This window comes from Megalobrama amblycephala, linkage group LG9 (genome assembly GCF_018812025.1).
Source record: "Megalobrama amblycephala isolate DHTTF-2021 linkage group LG9, ASM1881202v1, whole genome shotgun sequence".
Taxonomy (NCBI): domain Eukaryota; kingdom Metazoa; phylum Chordata; class Actinopteri; order Cypriniformes; family Xenocyprididae; genus Megalobrama; species Megalobrama amblycephala.
Genome location: NC_063052.1, coordinates 42,228,732 through 42,246,849, shown reverse-complemented (window position 1 = coordinate 42,246,849; position 18,118 = coordinate 42,228,732). Strand labels below are relative to the sequence as shown.

The 18,118-nt window shown below is 39.5% G+C and overlaps 1 long non-coding RNA gene across 1 annotated transcript; it reads left to right on the top strand.

The window, feature by feature from the left end:
- Positions 1 to 7,185, top strand: LOC125275980. The gene is made up of 4 exons (XR_007186563.1): positions 1 to 1,416; positions 1,575 to 1,627; positions 1,807 to 2,466; positions 6,921 to 7,185. It is a non-coding gene; the product is annotated as an uncharacterized LOC125275980 (long non-coding RNA).
- Positions 7,186 to 18,118: the final 10,933 nt, after the last annotated feature.

Here is an 18,118-nt window from a genome sequence, read left to right as displayed (position 1 = left end):
AGACATCGTTAAAACAGTCATGTGACTGCAGTGGTTCAACCTTAATGTTATGAAGTGCGCAAAAACAAAACTAAAATAAGGACTTTATTCAACAATTTTTCTTCTTCCCTGTCAGTGTTACGCAGTTGGCGCAGTGAACACATTGCAGACCTTCCGTGTTTACGTCCGAACGCCGGCTCATTATTGGCCGTAGCTGGTCACGTGATCAGCACGACGCATGCGTGTGATACTGACGCAGGAGCCGGCGTTCAGACGTAAACATACTAATACATTTGCAGTTTCTGCCGTATATTTGAAATACCCAGATGATTTACTACTTTCACTGTATATAACCTGATCACACTGTGTGAGGTACAGTCTCATTATTTGATCAAACTGACAAATTGGATTTTAATTGGATTAAACTGACTATATTTATTTCCGAGATGATACATGGAAGTTCCACATTAAACTTGTGAAGTGATGAGGTAATGTTGGAGGTGTTTGTTACTGTATACTCTTTCAGATGCTGTTTCACAGTAAGTACACTAGTAATCTGTTGTGTTGGGTTCAGAAGCTTGTGAATGTGTTGTTGATGTGGATGAATTCTGATCCGTTCTGCTGGATTCGTCTGATCTTCACTGCTGCTGTTTGAAGAGCTGAAGGCAGAATGAACGTTGACCAGAGACAGGCAAATATTTACTCCGGTAAAAGTGCAAACGCAACAGATTTCCCACATGTCAGAACCTGTAAAGATCCATATTGTTCCTGTCAGTTGGACCTCCTTCTCTCTCTCTCTCATTCACTTCAAATCAAATAGCTTTATTGGCATGACAAAAGTACATTTTGTATTGCCAAAGCAATAAAACGACATAGAAAAATAGTTTTAGAAATAGTTTAGAACAACTTAATTTAAATGTCAGATAAAACATTGAAAGTTATATACACCCTGACCCTATAAAGTCAAATAAAATAAAATAATAATAAATAATTATGATGCAGAAATTTTGTAACAGTTTTTCCCTGTCTATCTGACCTGATCTATGGATTTCTATTTTCACCAATTCTGCACTAGAGTCTCTGAACATTTCTAGATTGAGTGGTCAGTAACTGAGGTGTTGGTCTGGATGGACCTCTGATCACATGATCCAGTTATATGACCTCTGAACTTCAGATTCTGTTCTTTTTCCTCATCGATGTCAGACTGTCCTTAGTTTTCAGTTACCTCACATCTCACCGGTACACTGGTAAACAAAGTGAACGAAGGACTTTAAGGCAGCTGTAGGCAAACAAGAGTTATGAATGACTTAATCCTCACTGTTTGCTCTTAAACCAACCTGAATCAAAACACACACGAATCTCTAGAATCATCTCATCATTTCATCTGTGCCTGGGTGAAGATCATTAACAGACAACCAGATCCTCACCAGTGCAAAGGTATGTTCACTACATCACACTGTAAATAATACAAACAAATACATTAAATAATACAACTAAATTCTTCTTCTAATAGATCTGTGTTCATTTAGTGCATGCAAATGCTTGCACTAAATTAATGATTGGATATTAAAATGTCACTTTTATCTGTTTCTCAGGTCCTGCCTTGAGAGAAAAAGACTCATTATGCTCTCCGCAAAAAGCCTTCAATGTAAATGTGCTGTAAACTCTTATTTGTGTGTACATTTCATTGTGCATTGTATTGATATTTTGTGGGTTTATGCATGAAATAGCAGAAGGATATTACAAAAAAAGTATTTATATTTACATTCTGTTAGGGTCAACAGTATACTCATGTAATACCTACTTTTCTATTATTTGTTCATTCAGGTTAGTGGGTCAAAGGATCATGCCAACATTGCCAATGTAAATATACTGTATGCACACCTGCAGATCTACAGGACACTCTTCATCAATCATCAGATGGAAGTTCTTCATTGAATTCAGTTTATGAAGTTATGGGGATTCAGATTAGGCTGATGTCTGAGCTTGATTAAAGTGACTCTCTAGTTCCTGCTGTTTTTTTTTTTAAACCGTCATACATTTTATTTTTCAGGATTCTTTGATGAATAGAAAGTTCAAAAGAACAGCATTTATTTGAAATAGAATCTTTTGTGTCATTGTAAATGTCTTTACTGCCACTTTTGATCAATTTAAACAATTTAAACGTAAATAAAAGTATTAACTTTGTAAAAAAAGAAAAGAAAAAAGAAACCCAGAACCATAGTACATTTGACATAAAGCCAATTTACTGTTACTGCAAATGTTATGTGCGATATATAAATATAACAGTTCATTTGTGTGATAATGCTAATGTGGAGCTGTGAAGTGTTTTTTTAAAGATCAAGGAAAACTATTCCTCATGACACAAGATCTCAGTCTGATCTTTATTCAGATCCACCATTAGAGGGCACCATTCTTCAACACTGAAGAATCTGGGAAATAAACCAGTCTCTCAACTCCACAGCTGCGTTAAGACAAGCCTCCAAGGTTAGCAAAAAAGCATAAACCTGCGATACACAAGGAAGGAGACCCGAGGCCGTTTTTTATAATAAACTGCTTTTGTTTCATTTAAAGGGTTAGTTCACCCAAAAATAAAAATAATGTCATTTATTACTCACCCTCATGTTGTTCTACACCTGTAAGACCTTTGTTCATCTTCAGAACACACAATGGTGTTTCAAATCAGTGATTCGGATCTCCTATCAAACGGCTAAACTGCTGAGATCACATGAGTTTGGCGCTCCGTTTCACTGATTCAATTCGTAAAGCTCCGAAGCAGTGTTTTGAAATTAGCCATCACTAGATATTGTTGAAAAGTTATTTTGTTTGTTTTTTGGTGCACAAAAAGTATTCTTGTCGCTTTATAATATTAAGATAGAACCAATATGTTTTTAGTACTTTTATTGATCTTGAGAGTTTGAATAGCTTTGCTCTCAATAGAGGCCTCACTGAGCCATCAGATTTCATCAACAATAACTTAATTTGTGTTCTGCAGATGAACGAAGGTCTTACGGGTGTGGAACGACATGAGGGAGAGTAATTAATGACAGAAAACATTTTTGGGTGAAATAACCCTACAATTAATCGACAGCCCATCGGCTAATCTTCAGCATGTTTGTCATTAAACATTAATTTTGAATTTTTAGAGTTACACCGAGAAAAATGCTGGATATCAAGAGTCAAGAAGAGTTAATAAACAAGCACGCTTGTATGAGTGTGTGTGTGTGTGTGTGTTAGACACCGACCTGAAGCCATAAACAGTTTGAAATCAGCTAAACTGATTTACTAACAACTGATTTATAGATAAGGTGATTTTATGAGGAGAAAAGGGAGAAAACAAAATTACCAATTTACTTTTTATGTTTGAATTTTTACATTCAATTTTTACATTCAATTTAAGACTAAGACTATCAAGAAAAGACAAACAAGGTGACAGAGTAATCATTTATTTTGTTACAAAAAATATAAAATTTCAATAACTTAAAGTACCTAACAGGTAAGAATAAACAATAAACCTAACAATAACTCAATAAAAGTAAATGGTAACACACAGAAGAATAAACAATGTACAGCATTTTTGTGAATGAATGTTGAGAATGAACTCTTTAAGTTACGAGAAAAATGTCCTTAAATTTCTAGAAAAAAGTCTAAATAAAATGTTGAGAATAAACTCATTAAATTATGAGAAAAAAGTTGTTAAATTACGAGAACAAATTTGTTAAATTACGAATTTGTTCTCATAATTTAGCAACTTTTTTCTCGTAATTTAATGACTTTATTCTCATAATTTAATGAGTTTATTCTCAACATTTTATTTCGACTTTTTTTCTCGAAATTTAACAAGTTTTTTCTCGAAATTTAACAACTTTAATCTCGAGATGGTTTTATTTTTTTATTATTGCTTGGTCCTAATCCTCTTCCGTAAACAGTAGACTTGATCTGACATTGAAGATTTTGTGTGTTTTGCACAGTGACACATTTTTAAAACTTTGCATTCTTGCTGGTATAATATGATCAACATTAAAAACAATAACTCACAGAAGGGTATGTTTTTGTATCGAAGAGAGTTTGAAACTTAAATCTTTATGCAGTCTGTGTCTATAACGCTATTTGTTCTTCAAGCTAGTAAGTGCTAAATCCCCACTTTCACAAAGGTGTGTTGTCGAGAACAGCACTAATGTAGATTTGCTGGCTTGTGTGGATGCAGTCAGTTTTGACTGCGAAAGATGAGGTAATTTGATTGAATGTCGTGTATTTACGGCATTTTACCTGCTAGAAACACATGCTCAGTTTTAATGTTATTTTAAGGTGGAGTAGAATTAAATGAACAGCAAAGCAGTTTGTTTGTGTACGTCAGTTTGAGAACCACTGCTGGATATCAGCCTACACTTTGGTGAAAATCTCAAATGAAAGATTCCTGTAATCCTAGGCTAAAATCTGTAGTCTTTGATCGCTAGTTTGACATGTTCACCAACAGCCGATTAATGACAGTTGCAATCAAATTTTACTGCCAACGAAATTCTGGCAGTGTCAGAAGATTTGGCACAGTCTTGCAGTGTGACTTGTCCTACAACAAACGTCAAATTGTCTTTGTTTTTCAAAACAAGCCATGATCAAAGTTAACGATAGAGATGTCTTTGTTAGCCACCATTTCAGTCCCGCGTTTAATGCAGCTCACAGTCACTGGACGTGTGTGGGTTGATGATGTAAAACTCCGGACAAGTTTTCATGCGCGCATCCGTGTGACATGAGGATCATGTTCATACACTCTGACAAGCAACAATCCTAAAGGACTATTATAAATCGCACAGTGTGAACCCGGCTTAACCTGGCTGTGTTTTCAGATCATCCGCGCTTCTTCCTCAGTGTAGAGGGCGCGCGTGTGTGTTCAGGAGGCATACTGGCCAAGTCTTGTGCTGCTCTGGGGTGCGTTTCCCAAAAGCATCGTTAGCCAACAAACATCGCAAGTTCCGTCATTACTAATATTATTCAGCGATTTGGTGTTCGCAAACTGCATCGCAAACGACAGCTCTCAAACTAGTTAGAAGCATAGTTTCTTGTTCTTATGACATGTAGACTTACAGTTTTTTACAATTGCTAACAAGCATTTACCAATACTTACAGTACTAAAGGTACTAACTTTTTAACACAGCAACACACCTACATCACACAATTAGCCAAATAGTTTACATACACACTCAATTTTTTTTCTTAGAATTGTGAGATCTAAGATGAGAAAGATCCATGATGTTGGTATTGGGTAAGCTTGTATGAAAAGAAAATTTTAGCCTTTTAGAAATGTGTTAATTGACTGTATATTGTGTGAAAACGACATGAATTGTGTTAAGACGGATGTTGTGCTGTGTTTAGAGTTTTGAAAATGTGACTACAGATTGGACAAAAGAATGTTAGCAATTGAAAAAACTGTAATAAATCATTATCTTGAACAAAATCAGCAAGCTGACATTAAGTAGAATGTATATCTTTTATTTTGAATATATACAAATTACAAGTTTGTCAAGCACCATTTTTGAAGAGTACCATGTGCACGAAAGAACGAGCCTATGATTGAATCTGGAAATAAAGCAAAATAACTGGGAAAAACAAGAAGTAGTCATCAAATCTCTGTAATTTATAGCAAAAAATCTAGCATTAATTTGATCTCAAACAGATTAATTTAAAAGAGTTATTACTCCACCACCTGAGTGACGTCATTCACCAATGTGGCTGAACGACAGGTTTGCGACAATACGGTTTCAGGAAACAGTCATGACTAGCTAGATGATTTGTTCAACGATGCATCGTACTATGGTAGTGAAACAGTGAGTTACGTTGTTGTACAGGAAATGCACCCCAGATTAAGGGGGAAAAAAAATGTTGCCCAAATTTGTCCCAAAGGACCCTTTAGGGTTAAACTAGGTGACGTGTGAAGAAGATGATGATGATGGACAGGATGATGAAGATGCCGTCATTAGTGCTGTTGTTTCCAGCGTTATTAGTGCGCTGCGATTCTGCTCAAAAACACAGAAAATGATTACTGACTGTAATCTATAGTTTTATCATTTCATACCTCACAAATATTGCTTTGATTGTAAAGTGTCTTGTTGCATCTTTCTTCATAATAAATCACATGTTTAAGTGTGAATTAAGTGTTCTGATATTATTGTTTCATAATTCAAACACTTTCTCACCTGTAGCTGCGGCGAGTGAAGACGGACAGAGATCTGATGGAACAGACAATACTGATTAATCTGGACAATAATCACATCAGATATTTGATTTTTAACTGTCTTAAGATTTTAATATTTATGTGTAATAATAACAATATCTTATTAATCTAATTAAATACCCATATGATATTTTATGCTAATGATGTACATTAACATTCAAAGGTTGAATAGTAAATCAATACTTTAATTCATCAATGATGGATTAAATTGTTTAAAAGTGACAGTAAAGACATTAATAATTTTACAAAAGATTCTATTTCAAATAAATGCTGTTCTTTTGAACTTTCTATTCATCAAAGAATCCTGAAAAATAAAATGTATGACGGTTTACACAGAAATCTGAAGCAGTTTTCAACATTGATAATAATCATAAATGATTCTTGAGCAGCAAATCATCATATTAGAATGTTTTATGAAGAATCATGTGACACTGAAAACTGGAGTAATGATGCTGAAAATTCAGCTATTACAGTTTACTATATATTAGAAAATAGAAAATGAGAATTTTTCAGTTTTGCACTCACCATTACAAGACAGTTCACAAGGTTCTGCAGAGAGACAGTGTTGAGAAGAATGAGAAACACTTGATTTATATATTAACACTGAATAGTCTTCATCACACATCAATAATGTGGCGGATTGTACAGAATCCCTCACCTTTGTTGATGCACAATCCATCTGGAAATTAATCTCGGTGTGTCTCTCTTTCAGAATGAGAGTCTGTGGTTCTGCATGCTGAACTCTGGTCGGATCCGTCTCTCCAGTCTCGTCCACCACCGTTACACCCTACAGACACACAGTCAGAGCTGTGAATGCTCACCGTCAACGCCTTTATGACTTTATCACTTATTAATGTTCATTAAATCACTCCACTGAGGCTGGATTATCTTAATAATAATTTAATAATAATTCCTTACATTTATATAGCACTTTTCTGGGCACTCAAAGCGCTTTACATATTGAAGGGGGAATCTCCTCAACCACCACCAATGTGCAGCATCCACCTGGATGATGCGACGGCAGCCATATTGCACCAGAACGCCCACCACACACCAGCTTATTGGTGGAGAGGAGACAGAGTGATGAAGCCAATCAGTGTATGGGGATGATTAGGAGGCCATGATGGACAGAGGCCAATGGGCAAATTTTGTCAGGATCTTCTCATGTTTCCATGACAGAAAATGCAATGAGCTAAGGCTTGTTCCTGTTAATGATTGGTCCAGTACTGCACTATTTCATACATTATATGGAAGAGAGACTTCATATCATAAAGCTTTCATATACAGTCTTGAGAATAGTTTACATCATACTAAACAATGAATAGAACATCAAAACCCAAAGCATGATGAAGAAATAGGGTGACCACCTGTCCCGCTTTGCGTTGTACCGCACAGCATTTTGACTCCTTGTCCCGCACGTCGCATATTGAGAAAATGTCCCGCATTTTCATCAGTCTGTTGGTTTTTAATTATAATATTAAGAAAACGTGCATGCGTTCTTTTGCCTTTTTAAGAAAGCATTAAATTTATTCTTTTTGCTGCGTAGTTTTTCACCTATAGCCTATTTAACAGCGCTTCGACAGAAGTAACATCCCGCCTTACACAAATACAACAGCCGTTTTTAAAATCCTATCCAATGGTTGAAAAGAAAGGAGTAAACACGGTCACTAGTAGGTTGTGACGGCTGTCAATCCAAATGTGGAGAAGAGTTGGACTTGGTCAGAACTGTTTCAAAAATAGGGTGACCAGACCGGTTTTTGGTGTTCTGTTCCCGACTGGAGCTGTCGACGGAAATGTCCCCGTTTTACAGCTCGTTCAAAACAACCAAACAACCCGCATATACATTGCAAAAAGACCGACGAGCATAGAGCAGCCTGCTGGAGAAATTGTGTAGTGTTCATGTTCTCCAACAGAGGGGGCTGTGCAGCTACACTTGGTCACGCGCGCGCCGCTACTTCATGAGGAACGTCATCTGGATCTGGACCTGATCAAATAAGCGCCATTATCTTCAAATATCAAAATAAAAATCGTTATCACTTTCAAGGTAGTAACATACTAACTATTCACTGTTTGTATGTTTTATAACATGGCCTCAGCAGGGTGCGAGATTGTTTTGCACAATTTTAAACGTCCACAAAAGTTCCGCAGTCATGGTAATACACACGTTGTGGTGAAGGTACACTCTCAGAAATTAAAAATAAAATAAAATAATTCACGTAGGCTACTTTGTGCTTAAAATGAGTCTAAAATGCAAAATAATAGTTAAAAGTTAAAACAGTTGTAATTTCTGTATACAAAACAGCTTGTGAACATTAAAATATTAAATTCAATAATGTTAAAAAATTATTTGTTAAATGCTCTTAAATATTTATCTTCTTAAGGCCTATTTATGTTTTATTTTTGTAATGTAATGCGCTTTTGTAAAGTCACACTAATGTTATCATGTAAAAGTTTTTTTTTTTGGTGAATTGTAAAACCAGAGCAGAAATCCTAATAATAAAACTAAATCATAAATATTAATGTAATAATAGCCTATAAGGAACCCACAACAATTAAAAACAAAAACATTCAAAAATGTATTGTCCCTGTTTTTTAAATAGATAATAACAAATGAGATTTTGGTGATATTTTGACCACTCAAATAGGAAATGTCCCCAGTTTCCATTTCAGAAATCTGGTCACCTAATTCAAAAATAGTTATCTGCATGATGCCTGCTGTCTTTAGGGTCAGTGATGTTTAATTTAAATGACATGTAAAATAAAGACATGTTATGTTACATTGTGATGTAATGGTGTTTTGTGGAAGTGACTAAAGAACAAAGTATTTTTATCAGCTGAAAGACATAATACAAATGTTTTTATTAAGTTAGATAGACATTATATAACAGCTTCAGGTTGTGTTTTATTGTTGGTAACATGTCCCACATTGTCCCACGCAAACTTAGTAATCGTCCCACATTTGGTTTATTTGATGGTGGTCACCCTATGAAGAAATCATAATTTTCCAAATCATAAGGTAAAATAAGAAAAAAATTCATTATGATGAAATAACTCAAAATTATAGATTTAAAAGCCAAAATTATAACATAAAAAGTTGAAATTATGACATGGAGAAAAAAAGTTTAGAGCCATTATTAATTTACTTTTGTTATAATTTTGAATTATAATTTACTCTTTTTGTCACACTTTCAACTTTATCTCATAATTGGCTTAGTGTGTCATCATTTTGACTTTTTATCTCATAATTATGTTATTTCATGTCATTTTATATCTCATGTGTCCTCCATGTGTGATGCTCAGACTCACGTCAGCGATCCATTCTGTGACGCAGGTGGGATCTGGATCGTCGCTCAGATGACAGGAAGTGGATCCGTTGCTGAAATCTCTCCTGCAGCAGGTGAGAGCATCCCGTCTGGACGGCAGCGCCAGCAGACCTACAGGAACCAGATCACAATGGTCTGCGCATGATCTAAGGCTGGAGCTCAAGCACGCTAAAGGCTGATTTAAGCTGGATTTATACTTTCGCCTGGCTCCGCACCGCGAGCCTCCGCTGATTGCGAATGCACCTCCCCAAACGGACGAGACATTTATACTCGACGCACTCGCTGTTGTTCTATTGAAATGACAGGGGGCGACTGTGAGAAATTGTTCTCTAGATCAGCAGTAAGCAGCGGTGAGAAGAAGAAAAGGTACATGTGACGATGTTTATTCTAGTTTGCTAGTTTGTGTAAATGTCTCGTTCATTTGGGGAGGTGCGCGCACAGTCAGCAGAGGCTGAATCCAGTTAATCCAGCTTAACACATGTTCAACACCTGCACATCTGCTTCATCTCCGTTGACACCATCACTGACACAGACGCTCATAACGGCTGTCATTTTTAAAAGAAAACATCCCAGAATGCCAACATGAACAATAGCTTCAGGGAAATTTACTTTCACTTTTGAATGAATTAACGAGACCAAGTTTAAAGTTTTTCTAACTACAGAAGAAAGAACAAACAGCACTTACATGAACACATTAGAACATAGCTTCGGATCCTCTGTTTGTGAGCCATCGATAACTCCAACTCTACCAAGAACTTAAGAGCTGTGAGAGGGAAAAAAAACAAAAGTAAAAGAGATTAAGGAGTGAAGAGGGTATGACTCAATAACATGCATACAGGAGCTTTATCTGTCCTCTCTCTCTCTCTGTGTGTGTGTGTGTGTGTGTGTCTGTCATAATAAATATTAAAACAAGAGGACCTGTTGAAATATGTGAGATGTATGGTTTATTTAAACTGCAAACATAAAACTTGATGTTTTATTAACAAAGTTCGGCAGGAGCACGTTTAGATAATTAACACGATAAAAGAGTCTAAACTGTCAGAAGGACTGGAGGAGATCGAGTGTGACGGGTTTATTAGGTCATGTTGATTATGTGGGAAGGTCTGGTATTGTTTTCACACTTGTTTTGTCACAATGTGGAATCTCAGCTGTCATTTATGTCAGACCGTACGACAGTCAAGACTCGTTAAAAATGGACCTGCGCATGAAAACTTGTCCGGAGTTTTACATCATCAACCCACACATGTTCGGTGACAGTGAGCTGCATTAAACGCAGGACTGAAATGGTGGCTAACAAAGACATCTCTAGCATTCATTTTGATCACGGCTTGTTTTGAAAAACAAAGACAATTTGATGTTCATCGTAGGAGAAGTCACACTGCAGGACCTTGTGCTAAATTGTCTGACACTGCCAGAATTACGTCTGAGGAAAAATTTGATCGCAATGGTCATTAATCGGCTGTCGGTGAACATGTCAAACTAGTGATCAAAGACTACAGATTTTTGCCTAGGATTATAGGAATCTTAGGATTCTCAAAATTTGTCTCAGACAACCAAATCGTGGCCAAAATTGCACAGTTTGCACCAGCCTTTAGTCGGCTGTGAAGCAGGACTTAGAATGATAGAAGGGTTTTTGGGTCTCTGATTTGGCCTCTTCTGTTACCCTCTTTGGTTTCCTGTTATTTTGGGTTGCTTTGTTGTGATTACTTGTTTGCTTTATGTATCAGTTTAATTAGGGATTTTATGTTTTGCCTGGTTGTTATGTTGGAACATGTCTATTATTTTGTGTTTATTATGTTTTTTTTATTTACTTTCCTTTAGTGGTGCTTAAGTATGTTTTGTTTATAAATACTTTTTGATTCACTTTCGTTGTTGTCGCCTCCCTCATCTCTCAGGTTTCATGACTAATCGCTCAAATACATTCGTGGAATCCCTAACAAACGAGGAAGTCCTGTAGAAATAGAAATGGGAATTGACCGGTGTTACGGATGCTGGTATATCAAACACACGACGAGGAAGAGTAACATATAATAAGTCTTTACTAGATAATCCACAGGGAGAAACACAGAATCCAGAGTAGAGCATACACCAAACATATCCAAATACAAACGAGACCCGACAAACAACTGAACACAGACAGGAACTTAAATACACTGACACAAACAAGCTAAACAGGTTAACAAGGGGGCGTGGTCCAATGAGTGTCCATGGTGACTGAATGTGGCGGGAAACAGAACAAAGGAACACGTGACAATGCAAACAAACAAACTAAAAGTCCATGTGAACGTAACAACCGGCAGCTGACTCACTGATTTTACTACAATCATTTTTTCACATCTATTGGCAAATACTTTAATGTTTAGTCATCAAACATGAATGTGTGATAATGAATCAGCAACTCTGATAAAACAACTAGCTGAAAATTTTAAATATCTTATTTTTTAAAAATCTCTGTTTTATTTAAAATACAATACTTGGGACTCTTTTTCAAAACTCTTCAGACAGTGAGCACAACATAAATCTATGTGGGATAAACTGTGGATCATTTATCATTGCTTTGGCACAAAATGCATTCAAGAACAACATCTTTCAAATTACTTTAATTCTTTTCTCACTTCAACACAACAAACGCCAAAACTCAGTGTACCTACAGGCCAATTTGCACATGCTTACATACTGTTTTCAAAACTGTTCAACTTAATACAAAACAAGACAGAAATATGCTGTATTTCGACAGTAATATATTAATGAAATATATTCTGAATCTAAAAAATCAAATAGTATCAAAGCAATTAGATAAAACTGAACACCAAGCATTAGTCTTTCAATTTCATTATCAACCATTCAGAAGGGGAAAACTTCTGAATAATTTTGTACTGTTATGTAAACATGGTTCATGTAACACAAATTGCAGTGAATTATAAACAACAGAGAGTGTTATTCTTGTTTTGTTAAGAAATTTTCAAAAGAAAACATTTTATAATGCTACCTGATGTTAGGGTTTTCTAGGTCAGTGTTTTATGAGTGACAACGTGTGTTTGCTGGGTGAATGAGTTGATTTGAGACATGAATTAAGTGTTTTGCTAGATTTAGTGCATTTTGAGTGTGAAATTAATGTGAAATTGAATGTGAGTGAGTGAGTGATGACATCTCAGATCATTATCTAGTCTTGTTATCCAAGGCTGCAAAGCTGACTCCCGGTTACAAATATGGTAGAACTATCATTTCTACCACTAACGGCTGCTTTATAAATAATCTTCCTGATCAGTTTCATCTCATTAGCATACCAGATAGCTTAGAAGAACTTGATGTTACAACAGATACTATTGACTTTCTCTTTTCCAGCACAATCACAACATTCTATCGATCAAAACATTCTTTTAAATAGACTCGAAAACTATGTTTGCATTAGTGGAATTGCATTGTCATGGTTCAAATCATACTTATCTGACCGTTATCAGTTTATAGTAGTAAACGAAGAGAGGTCATATCGATCACAAGTTCAATATGGAGTACCGCAAGGCTCAGTACTAGGACCGTTGCTTTTCACTCTGTACATGCTACCCTTGGGAGATATCATTAGGAAGCATGGCGTTAGTTTTCATTGTTACGCTGATGATACTCAGCTCTATATTTCTTCACGCCCTGACGAAACTTACCAGTTCACAAAATTAACAGAATGTATAGCTGATATAAAAAACTGGATGACCAGTAATTTCCTACTACTAAATTCAGACAAAACAGAGACTCTAATTATTGGACCAAAAACTTCTTCACGTAATAACCTAGAATACTATCTAACACTTGATGGCAGCTCTGTTAAGTCTTCGTCGTCAGTTAGGAACCTGGGTGTGCTCTTTGATACCAATCTTTCATTTGAAGGCCATGTTACTAGCATCTGCAAAACCGCATTCTTCCATCTTAAAAATATATCTAAACTACGACATATGCTCTCAATGAAAAATGCAGAACAGTTAGTTCATGCGTTCATGACCTCAAGGCTAGATTACTGTAACGCTCTACTGGGTGGTTGTTCTGCTCGCTTGATAAATAAACTACAGCTCGTACAAAATGCAGCAGCTAGAGTTCTTACTAGAACTAGGAAGTATGACCATATTAGCCCAGTTCTGTCATCACTGCATTGGCTTCCTGTTAAACATCGTATAGATTTTAAAATCTTGCTAATTACTTACAAAGCACTAAATGGTTTAGCCCCCAGTACCTAAGCGAGCTCTTAAAGCATTATAGTCCTTCACGTTTATTGCGATCTCAGAATTCAGGCCAGCTGATAATACCTAGAATATCAAAATCAACCGCAGGCGGTAGATCCTTCTCCTATTGGGCACCTAAACTCTGGAACAATCTTCCTAGCATTGTTCGGGAAGCAGACACACTCTGTCAGTTTAAATCTAGACTAAAAACACATCTCTTTAAACTTGCATATGTCACGGTTCGCAGGTCTGTGGATTCCTGTTCTGTTGTTATGGTGTGTGTGTGTGTGTGTGTGTGTGTATGTCTTGACTGTCATGTGTGGTTGCTGGGCAACTCACGAGTGCTGATTAGCGATCAGCTGCAGCTGTTGCTTGTCAGCACTGCTATTTAATGTCTCTGTGTTTGTTCGTTCATTGTCGGATTATTCTGTGGGCTCACGCTGTGTTCCTTTCAGTTCTGCCTTTTGTCTCCTGGGTTCCTGCCGCTGTTCTGAGTGGATGTTTATCTCGTCTGGGGTTCCTGCCGCTGTTCAGAGTGGATGTTTATCTCGTCTGGTGTTCCAGCCTCTGTTCAGAGTGGATGTTTATCTGTCTGGTGATCTGCGCTGGATTGCGTTTGGAGATCAGCCCATTGTATGGAAACATCATCCCTGTGCTGCCAAAGAACCAGCTGTACCACAGTCTTCTGACCACTCACGTTGTTCATTTTCTCTGGTGCATTTCCTTAATAAAGGAGTTTGTCACTTGCAATTGAATCTCGAGTTATCAATCCTGACATAACAATCCGACCACGATGGATTCAGCAAGTGGTGAGTGGAGAAACTTCATTGTTAATAACAATGTTCGTTTGGATCAACAAGATGAACAGATCTTGGCTACGGGTCGTGCGGTACAAGCTTTGGTGGCACAGGTGTCGGAGGTTACTGCCCAGCTCCAGCAACTTAGATCTGACATCAGCGGAGCGCCCACTGTGCCCACCCCGCCGTCTGTTTCCCCCTCCGCAGCACAGCCGGATCATCGCGCCGAGCCCCGTCTTCCACCTCCTGCTCAATATGCTGGTGAGCCACATTTATGTCGAGCTTTTGTGACAAAGTGCTCGTTGTTTTTCACTCTTCAACCCACGTCGTTTGTCCAAGGTGCATTAATGATCGGGAGATCGTCGGGTTGGATTTACCCACAACTCTGGATGGACTGATCGAATTAGCGATTAGAGTGGATGGCCGTCTGCAACGTCGTGATCAACAAAGGCGTTCATGTTCCTTCCCGGAGCGGGAGTTCGCCGGCGACACGGTCAGCCCCGTTTTAGATCATGAACCCATGCAGGTGGGCAGAACCCGGCTGACCAGGGAGGAGAGAGAGCGTCGACGGACAAATGGGTTGTGTCTCTACTGTGGAGCAAGTGGACATGTCGTTTCCAATTGTCCGGTAAAAGCCAGAGCCCGTCAGTAGACTTGAGGCTATTGACGGGTGGAGTTTCATTCGAGAAATCCTCTTCAGCGACTCTCCTCCCGGTCAGACTACAATGGGCCAACGCCTTCCATAACTGCCAGGCCTTGGTGGACTCAGGAGCGGAGGGCAGTTTTATTGACGCTTCGCTGGCGGCTCAGCTGTGTATTCCGGTGGTCCCGTTACCTCAGCCCATCACCGTGCAAGCACTCAGTGGACAGGTTATGCCATCACTCATCCAGAGCACCGTGTCCATAAGGCTCATCACTTCGGGTAACCATACGGAGGAGATTAGATTGTTTTTAATCAGTTCCCTCTGGCTCCTGTGGTGTTGGGTCATCCCTGGCTGTCACGTCACAACCCTCACATTGACTGGCAACTGAACACTGTTCGTGCGTGGAGCAGTTTTTGTCATGCATCTTGTTTGGTGTCTGCCTGTTCTTCTGTGTTGTGTTCTGTGTTGCAGGAGGAGTCCATGGACCTGTCTAACGTGCCCAAGGAGTACCTGAACCTGAAGGAAGTGTTCAGTAAGTCTCGAGCTGCCTCTCTTCCTCCGCATCGTCCCTATGACTGTGCCATAGACTTATTGCCAGGTACGTCTCCGCCTAAGGGCAGGTTATGCTCGCTTTCCGTTCCGGAGAGGGAGGCCATGGAGAAATATATTTCTGATTCTTTAGCAGCCAAGATCATCCGCCCTTCCTCGTCTCCTGCGGGCGCGGGGTTTTTCTTCGTGGGTAAGAAGGATGGTTCCCTGCGACCTTGCATTGACTATCGGGGGCTGAATAACATCACGGCAAAGAATACGTATCCTTTGCCGCTGATGTCTTCAGCTTTCGAGCGGTTGCAGGGAGCTTCCTTTTTTACGAAGTTGGACCTCCGCAACGCCTATCATTTGGTTCGCATCAGGGAGGGGGATGAATGGAAGACCGCTTTTAATACCCCCAGGGGGCACTTTGAATACTTGGTTATGCCTTTTGGGCTTTCCAACGCTCCCGCGGTCTTCCAAGCACTCATCAATGATGTGCTGAGAGACATGGTTGATCAGTTCATATATGTTTACCTGGATGACATATTGATTTTTTCTTCGTCTCTCCTGGAACATATTCAGCATGTCAGACGAGTGCTTCAGAGGCTGCTAGAGAATGGGCTTTTTGTCAAGGCGGAGAAATGCGTGTTTCATGCACAGTCAGTTCCGTTCTTGGGGTTCATCGTATCGTCCGAGGGAGTGCGTATGGATCCCGACAAGATTCAGGCTGTGTTGGATTGGCCAACCCCAGACTCCCGTAAGGCCCTACAGAGGTTTCTGGGTTTTGCCTATTTTTACCGGCATTTTATTTGCAATTACAGCCAGCTGGCCACTCCTTTGACTGCCTTGACCTCCACCAAGCTGACGTTCAGGTGGTCAGTGGTCTAGTGCAGCCGAAGCTGCATTCTCCAACCTAAAAAGCCGCTTCGTTTCAGCTCCAATTCTGGTGACCCCTGATTCCTCTCGTCAGTTTGTGGTGGAGGTCGACGCATCAGAGGTTGGGGCTGGAGCGGTTCTCTCCCAGCGTTCTTCTGCGGACGGTAAGATGCACCCTTGCGCTTATTTTTCCCATTGTTTGACTCCCACCGAACGCAACTACGATATTAGGTAACAGAGAGCTGTTGGCAGTTAAGTTGGCCTTGGAACAGTGGCGTCATTGGTTAGAGGGGTCGGGGGTACCTTTTATCGTCTGGACCGATCACAAGAACCTAGAGTACATTAGATCCGCTAAACGCTTGAACTCTAGGCAGGCTCGGTTGGCTCTTTTTTTCGGTCGTTTTGATTTTTCCATCTCGTACCGCCCGGGCTCCAAAAACACCAAGCCCGATGCCTTGTCTCGTATTTTTGATCGTTCCAAGCGTCCGTCGTCTCCCGTTTCCATCGTACTGGAGAGACTGGTCATCTCTGCGGTCATTTGGGAGATCGAATCGAAGGTCCGCAGTGCCTTACAAGGGGTAACGCCTCCGTCCGGTTGTCCACCGAGTCTTTTATTTGTGCCTGAGAACTTACGGTCCGATGTTATCCATTGGGGTCATTGTTCCAGGGTCGCTTGTCATCCAGGGGTTAATCGTACCGCTTATTTGGTTTAGCAACAATTCTGGTGGCTTTCTATGGCTCGAGATATTCGTGGTTTTGTTTTGGCCTGCTCAGTTTGCGCTGTTGGTAAGACTTCCAATCGACCTCCAGTGGGGTTCCTACAGCCGTTGTCAGTTCCATCGAGACCCTGGTCCCATATTGCGTTAGATTTCGTTACTGCCCTCCCTCCCTCCCTCCCTCCCTCCCAGGGCAACACGGTGGTTTTAACCGTGGTGGACCGGTTCTCGAAGGCGGCTCATTTTATTCCCCTGCCCAAATTACCTTTTGCCAGGGAGACTGTCCCTTGATCATGTCTTTCGCATTCATGGCCTCCCGAAGGACGTGGTTTCTGGCAGGGGTCCCCAATTTGTGTCCTAATTTTGGAGGGAGTTTTGTCGTTTACTGGGGGCAAATGTTAGTCTTTCCTCGGGTTACCATCCTCAGAGCAACGGTCAAACTGAGAGGGCCAACCAAGATTTGGAACGAGTGTTGCGATGTTTGGTTTCTCAGAATCCTTCCTCCTGGAGCCAACAGCTCTCTTGGGTTGAGTACGCGCATAACTCCTTACCTGTATCGTCTGCGGGCCTAACTCCGTTTGAAGGTAGTTTAGGATACCAGCCACCTGTTTTTCCGAGTTTGGAATCCGAAGTCGCGGTCCCCTCCGCTCACGCTTTTGTCCAGAGGTGTTCTCGGCTTTCTACCCAGAACATTCCTCTCCGCACCGTTTGTAACAAGCTTGCTCCTAAATTCATTGGCCCGTTTTCTGTCACTAAAATCCTTAGTCCAGTGGCAGTTCGCCTCAAATTTCCTCCGGCGTACAGGAGAATTC